The following is a 16988-nucleotide window of genomic DNA, read 5'->3' as shown; positions in this document are numbered from 1 at the left end:
TCTATATATATATATATATATATATATATATATATATATGTATGTATTTTTTCTTTCTAACTGCCGTAATAAAATATTGTTATGACTTATCAGTATAATCTTCCCATGTAGGAATGTGAGAAGATTAATCTATATTAAATTGCTTATGATTCCCTCTTCTTGATTCCACTCTTTTGCTTTTCCTAACATTGGTATTTCAGAGTCACATTTTCTATTCAGCTCTGGTCTTTTATTCATGAATGCTTGAATGTTCTCTATTTCCTTGAATATCCACCCTTTTGCCCTCAGTGATTATATTCAGTTTTGTTGGGTAGGTGATTCTTGATTGTAATCCTAGTTCCATTGTTCTCTGGAATATCATATTAAAACTCTCTAGTCCTTTAATGTAGAAACTGCTGAGCAAACCTACAAAACACTTTTCACACAAATTAAAAGTGATCTAACCAATTGGAAAAATATTAAATGCTCTTGGATAGGTGAGCAAATATAATAAAGATGACAATACTACCTAAACTAATCTATTTCTTTAGCGCTATACAAGTCAGACTGCCAAAAAAACTATTTTAATGACCTAGAAAAAATTAACAACAAAATTCATATGGAAAAACAAAAGTCAAGAATTTCAAGGGAATTAATGAAAAAAAAATCAAATGAAGGTGGCCTACCTGTGCCAGATCTAAAATTATATTATAAAGCAGCAGTTACCAAAAACATTTGGTATTGGTTAAGAAATTGATTAATCAGTGGAATAGGTTAGGTTCAAAGGACAAAACAGTCAATAACTTTAATACTCTAGTGTTTGACAAACCCAGAGACTCCAGCTTTTGGGATAAGGACTCACTGTTTGGCAAAAATTGCTGCGAAAATTGGAAACTAGTATGGCAGAAACTAGGCATCGACCCACACTTAACACCATATACGAAGATAAGGTCAAAGTGAGTTCATGACCTAGGCATAAAGAATGAGATTATAAATAAGTTAGAGGAACACAGGATAGTTTACTTCTCAGACCTGTGGAAAAGGAAGGAATTTATTACCAAAGAAGAACTAAAGATCATTATGGATCACAAAATAGATAATTTTGATTATATCAAATTGAAATGTTTTTGTACAAACAACACTAATGCAGACATGATTAGAAGGGAAGAAATAAACTGTGAAAATATTTTTACAGTCAAAAGGTCTGATAAAGGCCTCATTTCCAAAATATATAGAGAATTAACTCTAATTTATAAGAAATCAAGCCATTCTCCAATTGATAAATGGTCAAACGATATGAACAGACAATTCTCAGATGAAGAAATTGAAACTATTTCTAGCTATATGAAAAGATGCTGCAAGTCATTATTAATCAGAGAAATGCAAATTAAGACAACTCTGAGATACCACTACACCCCTGTCAGATTGGTTAGAATGACAGGGAAAGATAATAGGAGGGGATGTGGGAAAACAGGGACATTAATACATTGTTGGTGGAATTGTGAATACATCCAGCCATTCTGGAGAGTAATTTGGAACTATGCTCGGAAAGTTATCAAATTGTGCATACCCTTTGATCCAGCAGTGTTTCTACTGGGCTTATTTCCCAAAGAGATATTAAAGAAGCGAAAGAGATCTGTATGTGCAAGAATGTTTGTGGCAGATCTCTTTGTAGTGGCCAGAAACTGGAAACTGAGTAGATGCCCATCAATTGGAGAATAGCTGAATAAATTGTGGTATATGAATGTTATGGAATATTATTGTTCTGTAAGAAATGACCAGCAGGGTGATTTCAGAAAGGTGTGGAGAGACTTACATGAACTGATGCTGAGTGAAACAAGCAGGGCCAGGAGATCATTATATACTTCAACAACAATACTATATGATGATCAATTCTGATGGACCTGGCCATCTTCAGCAATGAGATGAACCAAATCAGTTCCAATGGGGCAGTAATGAATTGAACCACTTACACCCAGTGAAAGAACTCTGGGAAATGTCTAAGAACCATTACATTGAATTCCCAATCCCTATATTTTTGCCTGCCCACATTTTGGATTTCTTTCACAGGCTAATTGTACAATATTTCAGAGTCCAATTCTTTTTGTACAGTAAAATAACGGTTTGGTCATGTATACTTATTTTGTATTTAATTTATACTTTAATATATTTAACATGTACTGGTCATCCTGCCAGAGGTGGGGGGAAGGAGAGGAAAAAATGGAATAAAAAATTTGGCAATTGGCAATGCTGTAAAATTACCCATGCATATAACTTGTAAATAAAAAAGTTATTTAAAAAAAAAGAAACTGCTAAATTTTGTGTTTCTCATAGTAACCCCACTACATTTGAATTTTTTTTTCTTTCTGGATTTTCTCCTTGACCTAGGAGTATCTGAGTTTGACTTTAGTATTCCTGAGAGTTTTCATCTCAAGGTATTATTGATGTTAATTCTTATATCCCCTATTATACCATTTATAGAAATGTGTTAACATTCATAATTTTAAGGCCCATTTGTTTTCCATTTGTTTTTTAGTACAAAAATAGTGCTGCTATGAATATCATTATCCATAGCACTTTTTTTGATTTTCTTTTTTACTGTCATAGATTATATGACTAGTAATTAGTGAGCAGAAGAGCATAAGTAGTTTAGCAAATTCATCATGTACTTTCCAAGTGCATTTTAGAAGAGTTGGATCTATTCACAATTACATGAAGAATATTCCAATGTGTCCTCCTTCCCATAGTTTCTCCTACATTGATAGTTGTCTTTAATTATCTTTGGCACTTTTTCTTTTGTTTCCAGTACAAAATAATTTTTGATAGTTTGATTTGCATGGCACTGAATAGTAGATTAATTTCAGCATGAATACTTCAGAATACAGATCATCTAATAGAATCTAATACAGTATACAATATATCTAATATATTTCTTTTTATATGGAGAAAAACAGCTAATAGTAAGAATAGAGCACCACTTGTGAATTTTATTAACAAAATTTTACATTTTTTATAGACAAACTTTTTTTTTTACCTAATAATACTTTCTCCAATTATATTTAGAGATAGTTTTGGATATTCATCTTTATAAAATTTTGAACTCCATATTTCTCTTTCTCTCCCTTCCCTCCATTTTCTCCAACATAGCAAGCAACCTGATATTGAGGTTATACATACACTATCATATTAAACATTTTTTCACATTAGTCACATTCACAAGAATCAGAAAAAAAATCGGGGAAAACAATAAAAAAATGAAAATTGTATGCTTTGATTTGCATTCATATTCCATAATTCTTTCTCTGGCTGCAAATGGTATATTGCATCACCCATCTTTTAAAATTGTCTTGGATCACTACATTTCTGAGAGGAGATAAACTATGGTAGGTAGCTCTATCAAAACACAGTATTATTGTTACTGTGTCTAATGTTCTCTTTCTCCATAAATTTGACAAGTAAACTATTCCTTGCTTTTCTAATATGTTTATGGTATCATCTTTTATGTGTAAATGTTGTACCTATTTCAACCTTATCTTAGTATAGGGTGTGAGATGTTTATCTATGCACAGTTTCTGCCATACTATCTTCCAGGTTTCTCAGTAGTTTTTGTCAAATACTGAGGTTTTACCCAGGACCATTTATCAAAGATATCCTAGACATTATCCTCAGACATTTGAGTATTTGAATTTATCAAGCAAAAAATTACAATAGACAATTACTATGTGTCTTGAGTACCTAATTTATTCCATTGATCCAACACTTTATTTCTTGGCCATTACCCAAAACTTTTGATAATAGCATATTTCAAATATAGGTTTGGATCTGATACCCCTAAGACACCTTCCTTTGCATTTTTTATTAATTCCATTGATATCCTTGACATTTTGTTCTTATATGGGAATTTTGTTATTTGTTTGTTTTTTTAGTTCTACAAAAATAATTTTCGATAGTTTGATTTGCATGGCACTGAATAGTAGATTAATTTCAGCAAAATTGTTATTTTTATATTAGCTCAGCCTAACCCTGAGCAACTGATATTTTTCCAGTTGTTTAGAGCTTATTTAATTTGTGTGCAAAGTGTTTTTTAATTGAATTCATATAGTTTTTGATTTTATCTTTGGAGGGAATCTCCCTATAATTTTAGGCGGTACAGTTATTTTAAAAAGGATTTCTGTCTCAAGTTTCCTGGCTTTATTGGTAATATATAGAAATATCAGTGATTTATTTAGGCTTATTTTATATCCTGAAACTCATCTAAAGTTATTGTATTAAGAAGTTTTTAGATGATTTCTAGGATTCTTAAAATATGACATCAGATAATCTGCAAAGAGAATAGTTTTTTTTTTTTTTTTAATTCCTTCCATTTCTTTTTTCTGCTTTTATTGCTAAAGATAAAATTTCTCATACAATACTAAAAAAATATTCATGAGAACAGGCATGTTTCATCTCTGATCTTATTTGGAGTCCTTATAGCTTATCCCTTTACAGATACAAAAACTTAGGTACTGCTTATCATTTTAATGAAAACACAATTTATTCTGATGCTCTCTAATGATTTTAATAGGAATAAACATTTTTTTGTAGAAATCTTTTTTTTTTTGTATGTACTGATCAACCAAATAATTTTTTTGTAAATTTTGTTTTTCATATGGTTAGCTGTCCTTATAGTTTTCTCATATTTAATCAACTCTGTTTTGCGCCTGTTGTACCTGGATTCCAGGGCTTGAAATTTGCTTTCTGTGTTGTGTCTAAGAGCCTCTTGCTTTCCTAGGCCCCCATCTGTGCAAGGTTGCTTTTCTTTTTTTACCCAAGTGAGACAGACTTTTCCTGAAGTCCTTTTAAGTTATCTTAAGTTGGACAATTGTTTTGTTCCATCTTTTTTCGATGTTCTACTGCTCCAGAATTCTTTTAGATGCTTATATAATGTTTTTGAGGGAAACAGAGGAGAACTTTGCCAACAAGAAGCCAGAGTTTTTCACTGGCATCTTCACTCTGCTAAAAAAAAAAAATCATTTTTTTCTCCCTTTGAAATTTGCTTTGATTTTTTTTTTACAATTACAATTCCTAATTGTATTTTCCATCATTTATTCTCTCTCTACTTTCACCCTGTCCCTCCTCAAAAGTTTTTTGCTATTGACCACTCCTCACTCAATATGTCCTCATCACCCTCCCCCTTCTCCTAGCCCAATCCCCTGCTATTTTTTTGCAGGGTGAGATAGATTTCTATACCTCTATGGAAGATCTATATATTTTTTTCCATATGAACCAAATCTGTTGAGAGCAAGATTTGCTCACTGCTCCTTCCTTCTCCCTCTTACTTTCAACTGTGTAAATGTTTTCTTGCCTCCTTTTTGGCAGATAATTTGCATCATTCCACTTCTTTCTTTCCATTTCTCCCAGTACACTCTTATCTCATCCCTTAATTTCATTATTTAAAAAAATCATCTTTCATATTCAATTCATATCAATGCATTCCTTCTATCTGCAAGAAGGTCATTGGGAAAGTTCTAATGAAATACAAGTATCATCTTCCCATGTAGAAATGTAAACAGACAAACCTTAAGTCCCTTATGAAACCTTTTTCCTGATTATCTCCTTATGCTTCTCTAGAATCCGGTATTTGAAAATCAGGTTTTCTATTCTCCTCTGATCTTTTCATCATTTGTGCTTGAAAATCCTCTATTTCAATGAATGGATCACCTTTTCATCTGAAGGATTATACTCAATTTTGCTGTGTAGGGGATTTTGGTTGCAATCCTAGCTCCACTGCTCTCTGGAATATCATACTGCAAGGCCTCTGGCACTTTTATGTAGAGGATGCTAAATCTTGTGTTATCTTCTGGGTCCACTAGATTTGAATTGTTTCTTCCTGAGTGCTTGCGATATTTTGTCTCTGACCTGAGAGTTCTAGAATTGTGCTGTAATATTCCTGGGACTTTTTATTGTGGGATCTCTTAAGATGTGATCAGTGGATTCTTCCAATTGCTTTTTCACCCTATCATCCTAGAATATCAGTACAGTTTTCCTTGATAGTTTCTTGAAATGTGATGTCAAAGGTCTTTTTTTGATCATGATTTGCAGTTAGACCAATAAGTTTAAATTATCTCTCCTGAATCAGTTTTCCAGGTCAGTTCTTTTTCCAATGAGATGTTTCACATTTTTTTCTATTTTTTTTTCATTTTTTGTTTTGCTTGACTGTATCTTGATTTCTCATAGTTGGTAGCTTTAGTTAATTCATTAATTCCCTCAGTGAAATTTTGATTCTCTTTTCCCAATTGCCCAATTTTGCTTTTTAAGGCATTCTTCTCTTTATTAGCTTTTTATACTTTGTTTTGCACTTCTCTCATTCTTTCCACAATTTTTCTTCTATCTCTCTTACTTGATTTTCAAAGTTCCTTTTGAGATCTTTCATGATCTTAATCCAATTCTAATTTTTCTTAATCTTTGAATGTAGGAGTTTTGACTTTATCATTTTATCAGTGTGTATTTGATTTTCCTTGTCAGAATAATATCTTTCAAAGATCAGAAACATTTTTCTTGCTTTCTGCTTATTTTCCTAGCCTATTATTCTACTTTTTAATCTTGGTTAAAGTACAGCTATTTTTCCAGGATGGAGGGTTCACTGTCCCAAACTTTAAGGGCTTTGTGCAGATGTTTTCTGAAATTATTCTAGGAATCTGACCATAAGTATTTGTTTCTACCCTGGGACTATTAGTTGTGTCCTGCCCTACTGTAGCTTTAAGATCTAGTTTCCTGGCCAGGGCTGGATCTCCACTGACATGCTGAATACACTTCCACTTTGTTGCCACAGACCCTCTCCACTGATCTTCTGAGTCCTCCCTGATGTACCAAGGCTGAGAGATCCAGAAGCCTCCAACTCTGCTGCTGATTCAGAGTCCTGCCTCACTGAAGCTGGGTTCAGGAGGGAACTGGGAATGGATTGGGTCTGTGCTGGAATTGTGCACTGGCCTCCCACTCTGGATCCACAGACATTTTATGCTGATCTTCTAAGTCCTCTTTGGTATCCCCAGGTTGAGAGATCTGAAAGCTACAAGTATTGCCACTGATTCAGAGATCCCAAGGTCATCAAGACAGGGTTGAGGTTGGGTCCAGGACTACACTGAGGAATCCTGCAATGGGGCACCCTGCAGTGGGACTGCACTTTGAATTCCTATTCTGATGACACAGACTTTTTCTGTTGAACTTCTAAGTTGACTTCAGCTGGAAATTGTTTTACTCCATATTTTAAGGCATTCAGATGCTCTAAAATTTTTTAAGTCATTAAAAAAAATTAAAGCAGTTTGGGGGAGAGGTTGGTTAAGTTTCTGCCTTTACTCCAACATCTTGGATACATGTCCAAAAGCAAACAAACATTAAAAAAAATAAACACTCCCTTTGCACTCTTATGGGGCAGCAAAGGTTCAAAGTTGATAAATGACTTAATTTTTTTACTTCAAAAAGTTGACAGATATATATATATATATATATATGTATATATGTATATATATATGGAGAGAGAGAAAGAGAGAGAGAGAGAGAGAGAGAGAGAGAGAGAGAGAGAGAGATCTTAATTCATCATCTGCAATAAGAAATTTAGCTTAGAACAAGGACATGCTGTTAAATAAACACCTGGCTCCCTTAAAATAGAGGACATAGTTTAAAATTTAATTGATATTAGCATTTCCTCCAGAATTTCCTTAAATTCACAAGAGATAGGCTAACAGGGATTCAAGAGGGCAAAATTAAAATGTAGTATAAAAATGTTTAAAGTGTGATTTGCAAATGTTTAAGAAAATAAAATATTAAATGGTACAATAGAGATAGTTTATTTCTAATTTTATTTTAATATAACTTGCAGATATCTTGAGTTTGATGACACTGTTTTAGACAATTAGCAAAATAATAAACAAAGTCTTGGCTTATAGCTTGTTGACTTATCACAAAAATTTAACAATCTGCTCCCAAAAACTGATTTTGTCGTATACCATCTTTAAGATTTTTTTGAAGCACTGTGGTTTTTTAAAATAACTTTATTGATAGAACTCATGCCAGGGTAATTTTTTACAACATTATCCCTTGCATTCACTTCTGTTCTGATTTTTCCCCTCCCTCCCTCCACCCCCTCCCCCAGATGGCAAGCAATCCTTTACATGTTGAACAGGTTACAGTATATCCTGGATACAATATATGTGTGCAGAACCAAACAGTTTTCTTGTTGCACAGGGAGAATTGAATTCAGAAGGTAGAAATAATCCGGGAAGAAAAACAAAAATGCAAGCAGTTTATATTCATCTCCCAGTGTTCTTTCTTTGTGAAGAACTTTCCCATGTGAAGTTCTGCTTCTTTGTGAAGCCCATCTTTGATCAATTGAAACTGAACTAGCTCTCTTTATTGAAGAGATCCACTTCTATCAGAATACATCCTCAAACATTATCATTGTTGGGGTATATAATGATCTCCTGGTTCTGCTCATTTCACTTAGCATCAGCTCATGTAAGTCTCGCCAGTCCTCTCTGTATTCATCCTGCTGGTCATTCCTTACAGAACAATAATATTCTATGTACTAGAGTACATAGGTTAAATAAATTGCTGAGATACAGTTAGTAAATATCTAAGTCTAAATTTGAACTCTGTTTTTTCTGACTCCAGTTCTAGTCAGTGTTTTTGTTTATTTCTTTGTTTCTAGAAAACTGTCACATATTTATCACTTGAATATAGATTTTTATCCTGGGATTACACACACACACACACACACACACACACACACATACATACATACATACATATACATGCACACACATATACTTAAAGTATTTGAAATGTGCCAATGAGGAAAATATGCAACAGAACAAGAATCATCTAGTGACCTTTAAATGTATGGGTCCACCAAATCAGGGAAATTTAGAAATGGCCTTATAATGTTACTAAAAAGTATAATGCTCCATCTTATATATAATTATTTCTTTTCAATTGATCAGAAGTAATCATTTATTTGTTACAATATTCTTAATGTCATTAATTAACCTTCAGAGTGAGTTATATGTATAGGGTTCATATATTTTTTTTAACAGCTAACTTAATTAACCAAGAAGTTGTCAGGTAGTTTTCTATAGTAAGAAAGTAATAGATTTGAAGTACATGGAACTTGAGTCTGAATTCTGGCTTTGGTACTAGAAATGACAATTAGGAAGTCACTTAGTCAAAAAAGGCCTCAATTTCATTGTCTGTAAAATAAAAGGCAATGTAAAACATATGCTCTCTGAGGTCAGTTCCAGCCCAAGGCCCATAACTATAAATAACTAAAGGAATTGGCAAAATGAGAGTCTGATATGCTATCAGACTTGGGAGAATAGTGTTTATTCTTCTCAAAGAAATACTATCTGGTAATTCCTATTTTTATAATCACTTTGTCAAGGATAACAACAAAACAATAGTTACAATTTATAAAGCACTTTATAGGTTGCATATAGTAAAATATTTTTTTGGAGTGATGTACATAATACTTTCTTTAAAATAGTCCTGTGAAATAGGGAATATGACTGCAGTCCAATTAAAATAAAACTCAACTGATGCTTAGAGAATTTAACTGTTTTATAGATAATCAACTGGCTATTAAATATAAATCAACTTAGGTTTTAAGAATTTTACACATAATAACTGAAGATATGCATTTTGTAAAATGATAGTCATTAAATATATTCTAAGAATGTCATATCAATGTAAAAACACCAACATTATTAGCAGATACAATACCCATCAGTTTTAAAGAATCTCACCTGAAAATTTGTGGTCTCAATTTTCTCAGGGGGAAAATGAAAGACTTAGTCAAAATGATTCCTAATTTCCTTTTGACATTAATATTTTAACTCTGTTAAGTAATTATGTGGCTTTCTTTTCTTCATATATAAGATACATATTCAGAAGTTTGTGTTGATCTGAAAAAAAAATCATATTGTGCTCTAAACTTTTCAAATTTATCAAATCAGATAAAAGTACTACATCCAATGGTGGTAATAAGGAAATTAGAACAAATCCTCCCAGCTAATGCTCTCCTTTTTCCTACCTCCATGTTAAAAACACACAACTAAGTTTACATAGTTGGGACATATCATATAAAACCCTAACCAAAAATGCCTTCTAAACAGGGTTCTGGCTAGAGGAATAACAAAATATAGGTTATCAACATCAGTGGAACAGAGAATTTTCCAATGACAAGGAATGATAATGATAGGGAATCTCCATCCCCAAATAAAATTGTATTCTAAAATGTTAGGGAACCAGTAACATGGATAGTGACCCACTTCATTCCCCTATGATTTTTTCAATGTGACTTAGCTGCAATTTCAACTCAGAACTTCTCTCTATCCACTATGTTGAATCAATCTTCCTATTGGCAAGGACCTTCAAAAGCCTCTATTTCATAAGCAGATCCATGGAAGCCATATGTCAAAAGCCTCTAAACTATGTTTCTGATTCTCCAGATATAGTCACCATGTACCTAAATACCTCTTTCCTCCACAGTTTTTCAGCTCTCTTTTATGTGCCTTGTTCCCTCATTAAAATATTAGCTTTTTATGACTAGAAGTGTCTTTCTCATAGTGTAATGCAATACTCAGTATATAGCACAGAATCTAGTGCATAATCAGTACTGGTTTAATTTCTCCAAATGAGATACTTCATGACATTGGAACCTTGAGGGTGGGACAAGAAGAAAGAATGGAGCTATATTTCATGGCACAAAACAGGAACACAAGGACCCCAGAGTTTGGATCAGTTTAGAGTGTAAGTAGACATTAATCTGATGGTCCCAACCTACTTGCAATTATGCCTTTAATACTGACATTACAAAGGAGAGGGGGGGGAGTAAAAAGGAGAAGGACATTGAAGGGCCCAAGTTTTTCATGAAAATTTGTTTAATAAATGAACACATTCCTGTGGTCTTTTGGAAGAAACTATGCATCAAGTTTTGTCATATTTTATTTGAACTGAAGGTGTCAGAGTATAATACCCTCAAGTGGTGAATATTAAACAAGTGAAAGAAGAAGGGCAAAGAATAATAAAGACAATTTGTATTCTAACTGCACCTCTTGGGTATCCGAATGAACTATTAAAAACATCTCATTAATCCTCCCAATACCCATATTTTGCAGGTAGAAGGGAAATATAACCATTTTCATTTTGCAAATAGAAAGATGTAAGTAGAGAGACGTTAAATGGCTTGGCCTAAGTCACCAGAAATATTACAGGAGAGCAGAAATTAACCCTGAACTTCAGTGGAAGCATAGATAAGTGAACAGAGTACAATAATAGGAAGACACCATCATAGATTTGATAACTTACTCCATTATAATATTTTAAATGACACCACATTTAATTCTGTTTGAGAGGATGAAAGAATGTGGTTTCATTTCACATACCTGGCTATGTTTGGGGGGAGTGGGGAAGGGTAGTCCAGAAGGTAAAGTTATATAAAGACAGGTACTTTTGGAAAAACATGGCATTCTTTTTTTCTAGACTTAACAAGCAGCATCACACCATGGGGAAAGCCCTATTCTATGAGGCAAACAGATCTTGTTATTGGGGTTTAGATGATGAAATCAGGGCCATTGGGGTTGTGACATTCACAAGTTCACAGAGTAAATAGATAATCCAGATTAGAATTTAGGAAATCAGCTTCAAAATCATGACTCATGCTAGTGCAAGATATGGTCACATGCCAAACACAGTACTAATTTTTTTTTGCATTTTAAAATTTTTATTTGTATTATTAAAGCTTGTTTTATTTTTCAAAACAGACAAGGAAAACATTAGCCCTTGTAAAACCTTGTGTTCCAATTTCCCCATTTCCCCCAAACCCTCCCCTACATGCCAAGTAGTCCAAAATATATTTCACATGGTAGGAATATGTGTTAAATCCAATGTAGGCATATGTACTTATACAATTATTGTGCCACACAAGTAGAATTGAATCAAACCAGTAAAAAAGAGAGAAGCAAAATAAAATGAGAGCACAGAACAAAAAAGATTGAGAATGCTATGTTTTGAACCATAATCAGTTCCCTCAGTCCTTTCTCTGGGTGTAGATGGCTCTCTTCATCACTAAACAAATGGAACTGGTTTCAATCATCTCATTTTTGGAGAGAGTCATGTCCAGCAGAAGGGTTTTCATATAGTCTTGTTGTTGCTGTGTATTATGATCACCTGGTTCTGCTCATTTCACTTAGCATCAGTTCATGTAAGTCTCTCCAGGCCTGTCTGAAATCAACCTGCTGGTTGTTTCTTAAAGAACAACAATATTCCAATAAAACTCATATACCATAAAGTATTCAGTCATTCTCCAATGGATGAGTATCCATTTAATTTCTGGTTTCTAGCCACTACAAAAAGGGATGCCAAAAACATTTTTGTACATGTGGGTCCCATGCCCTTCTTTTTGATCACTGGGATATAAGCCCAAGAGAAAGAATGCTGGATCAAAGGGTATGCACAGCTCGATAATTTTTTGAACTGTAGTTCCACATTGCTCTTCAGAATAGATGGATCCATTCACAGTTCCACCAATGTATTGGTGTCCCAGTTTTCCCACATTCTCTCCCACATTTGTCATTATCTATTCCTATCATCTTAGCCAAACTGAGAAATATGTAATGGCATCTCAGAGTTGTCTTAATTTACATTTCTTTAATCAATATTGATTTAGAGCACCTTTTTATATGACTAGAAATAATTTCAATTTCTTCATCTGAACAATGTCTGTTCATAACTTTTGAGCATTTATCAAGTGGAGAATGGCTTGATTTCTTATAAATTTGAGTCAATTCTTTATATATTTTAGAAATGAGGCCTTCATCAGAAGCTTTGAATGTAAAAATGATTTCCTAGTTAATTGCTTCCCTTCTAATTTTGTCTGCATTAGTTTATTTGATTAAAATATAATCAAAATTATCTATTTTGTGATCCATAATGATCCCTAGTTCTTCTTTGGTCATAATTCCCTTTCTCCTCCACAGATCTGAGAGGTAAACTATCCTTTGTTCTTCTAATTTGTTTATAATATCGTTCTTTATGTATATATCATGAACTATTTTCAACCTTATCTTGGCATGCAGTGTTAGGTGTGGGTCAATGCCTAGTTTCTGCCATACTAGTTTCTAATTTTCCCAACAGTTTTTGTCAAATAGCGAATTATATTCTCAAAAGCTGAAATCTTTGGGTTTGTAAAAAAAACTAGATTACTATAGTCATTGATATATTTTTTTCTGTGAACCTAACCTATGCCATTGTTGAATACTCTGTTTCATAGCCAGTACCAAATGGTTTTGATGACCCCTATTTTATAATATAATTTAAATCTGGTACCTAAATCCTCTAATTAAAAATCAACTGAATTTTCTGTTTTCAGGTTTCTTCCATTTATTTCTAAAGGTACCATTATCTCCCAGGTAGCCATAAAAATACCTTCTCTTATCTTTGAAGAAAATAGGCTCCCAAAGTCTTTCTTTAATTCTTTTGTTTTTTTCTGAAATATTGTTTTTGCCTATTTTGGCTAATAGTTTATCTGCAATATTCCATTAATTAGGAAACGTCTCAAACTATTCCCACAAACAGGCTACTGCAAAAACAAAACAAAACAAAAAAAAAAGTCTTGCATTTAACTAATGTAAGAAGATTGAGCCTTTGAGTGTAGATGCCAAAATATAGAGAAAATATTGGTAATACTCCATTAATAGCATAAAATAAATAATTTTAGAATGTAATCATTGCAACTGAGTAATTAAAATAGGATGTTACCAAATAATATTCATCCTTTCCCAGACAGATGTATGCTAAGTGAACTCTTCCCTTATCCTCCAGAGTGGAGTAACTTCAGTGTTTCCTCTCTAGTTCCTTCCTTTTCTGAAGATAATAGTCTATAAAAGTTAGAGTTTTTACTTTATATATGTGTGCATGTGAGTATATGTGTGTATAGTTCACTATAAGTGTAAGATTTTATGCTTGATTTAAGCACTAAAAATTCTAAATAAGGTTTTATGAAGCATTACAAGAAAATTTTCCTATACTCTTCCCATTGATAACAAATTAGAAATTCAAGGTACCAAACTCTAATATAATATAGCAATTCATAGTGGTTCTGGCTGCCAAATGATACTGAACTCAATTGTCTTGAAACTATAACAGATGTGTATTGTGAGAGATAGAGCAAGGTACAAAAACAGAGAGAGAAAGAAACATATAAACAAGGAGAAAAAGAAAGGAAGAGTTTTAACAAGAAAGGACTAGGCAGCAGTCATTATCTCAGTCAAGAAAGTTCTCCCTTTTTTAAAAAAAAATGTTAGGACAATTAAATCTATCCCTTTCACTTTCTCAATGATTTGTTTTATGTACTATGACATGTTTAATGAAGGATATGGTATAATTATTGGAACTTGATCTGAGAACAAAAATAGTTTATAACCTTGAATTACAAGATTATTCTTCTTCCTATTATTAAAATAAGTAGGAAAAAATATATTATTAAATAGGGTTAGAGATCTTAAATATCTTTGTTCAAGTTCAATTATTTTAGTTTGACTTTGATACTCCCCATCCTAATACTTTTGTCTTTACAAAGTATTATTAAGCGTTATAAGATTATAAGCAATTTCAATAATAGTTCATATTAATTTGTTGCACTAGAAAATCATCTGCATCATAACAAAGTAAACCAAATTTTTGATTATTTAGTTATCATCCTAGAAGTATACCTTTTTTATCTAGCAGTGTTGCAACTGGATCTGTATCCCAAGGAGACCATAAAAAATGTGCAAGAATGTTTGTAGCGAGGTGGAGCCAAGATGGCAGAGAAGGCACACATGACTTTCTAAGCTCCTCTCATATGCTCACCACCAATTATTAAATTCAGCCTCAAAAATAGTGCTTGCCTGGTAAAATTCATGAAGAATAGAAGCCAAAGATAATCTGGAAGTTCTTCAGAAAAGATTTGTCCTGAGGGACCAGAGAAGATCAGTGAAGAAATGAGGAAACAAAATTACCTCTCTTAGCTGATGATATGATGGTATACTTAGAGAACCCCAGAGATTCTATTAAAAAGTTATTAGAAATAATCCACACCTTTAGCAAAGTTGCAGGATACAAAATAATCCCACATAAATCATCAGCATTCTTATATATCACTAACAAAATCTGACAGAGTTACAAAGAGAAATTCTATTTAAAGTAACTACTGATAGTATAAAATACTTAGGAATCTATCTGCCAAGGGAAAATCAGAAACTTTATGAGCAAAACTACAAAACACTTTCCACACAAATTAAGTCTGATCTAACCAATTGGAAAAATATTAAATGCTCTTGGATAGAGCAAGCAAATATAATAAAGATGAGAATATTAACTAAACTAATCTATTTATTTAGTGCTACACTAATCAGACTCCCAAAAAAACTATATTTATGACCTAGGAAAAATAAAAACAAAGTTCATATGGAAAAACAAAAAGTCAAGAATTTCAAGGGAATTAATGGGAAAAAAAATCAAATGAAGGTGGCCTAGCTGAACCAGATCTAAAATTATATTATAAAGCAGCAGTTACCAAAACCATTTATTATTGGTTAAGAAATAGATTAGTTGATCAGTGGAATAGGTTAGGTTCAAAGGACAAACAGTCAATAACTTTAATACTCTAGTGTTTGACAAACCCAAAGACCCCAGTTTTTGGGATAAGAACTCACTGTTTGAAAAAAATTGCTGGGAAAATTGGAAACTAGTATGGCAGAAACTAGGCATTGACCCACACTTAACACTGTACACCAAGATAAGATCAAAATGGATTCATGACCTTGGCATAAAGAATGAGATTATAAATAAGTTAGAGGAACACATTATAGTTTACCTCTCAGACCTGTGGAAGAAGAAGGAATTTATGACCAAAGAACTAGAGATCATTACTGATCACACAATAGAATATTTTGATTATATCAAATTGAAAAGTTTTTATACAAACAAAACTAATGCAGACAAGTTTAGAAGGGAAGCAATAAACTGGGAAAACATTTTTACAGTCAAAAGTTCTGATAAAGGCCTCATTTCCAAAATATATAGAGAATTGACTCTAATTTATAAGAAATCAAGCCATTCTCCAATTGATAAATGGCCAAAAGATATGAGCAGACAATTCTCAGACAAAAACATTTAAACTATTTATAGCCATCTGAAAAGATGCTCCAAGTCATTATTAATCAGAGTAGTGCAAATTAAGAAAACTCTGAGATACCACTATACCCCTGTCAGATTGGTTAGAATGACAGGGAAAAATAATACGGAATTTTGGTGGGGATGTGGGAAAACTGAGACACTATGCATTATTGGTGGAACTGTAAATACATCCAGCCATTCTGGAAAACAATTTGGAACTATGCTCAAAAAGTTGTCAAACTCTGCAGACCCTTTGACCCAGCAGTGTCACTACTGGGCTTATTTCCCAAAGAGATATTAAAGAAGCAAAAGAGACCTGTATGTGCAAGAATGTTTGTGGCAGCCCTCTTTGTAGTGGCCAGAAAGTGGAAATTGAGTGGATGCCCATCAATTGGAGAATGGCTGAATAAATTGTGGTATATACATATTATGGAATATTATTGTTCAACAAGAAATGACCAACAGGATGATTTGAGAAAGGCCTGGAGGGACTTACATGAACTGATGCTGAGTGAAATGAGCAGGAGCAGGAGATCATTATATGCTACAACAACAATATTATATGATGATTAATTTTGATGGATGTGGCCCTTCTCAACAATGAGATGAACCAAATCAGTTCCAATAGAGCACTAATGAATTGAACCAACTACACCCATTTTAAGAACTCTGGGAGATGACTATGAACCACTACATAGAATTTCCAATCCCTCTATTTTTGTCTGCCTACATTTTTTTTTTATTTCCTTCCCAGGCTAATAGTATACTATTTCAAAGTCCCATTATTTTTGTACAGAAAAATAACTGTTTGAACATGT

The sequence above is a fragment of the Antechinus flavipes genome, chromosome 1 (genome assembly GCF_016432865.1).
Source record: "Antechinus flavipes isolate AdamAnt ecotype Samford, QLD, Australia chromosome 1, AdamAnt_v2, whole genome shotgun sequence".
Classification (NCBI taxonomy): domain Eukaryota; kingdom Metazoa; phylum Chordata; class Mammalia; order Dasyuromorphia; family Dasyuridae; genus Antechinus; species Antechinus flavipes.
Note: the sequence above shows the minus strand (reverse complement) of the source record.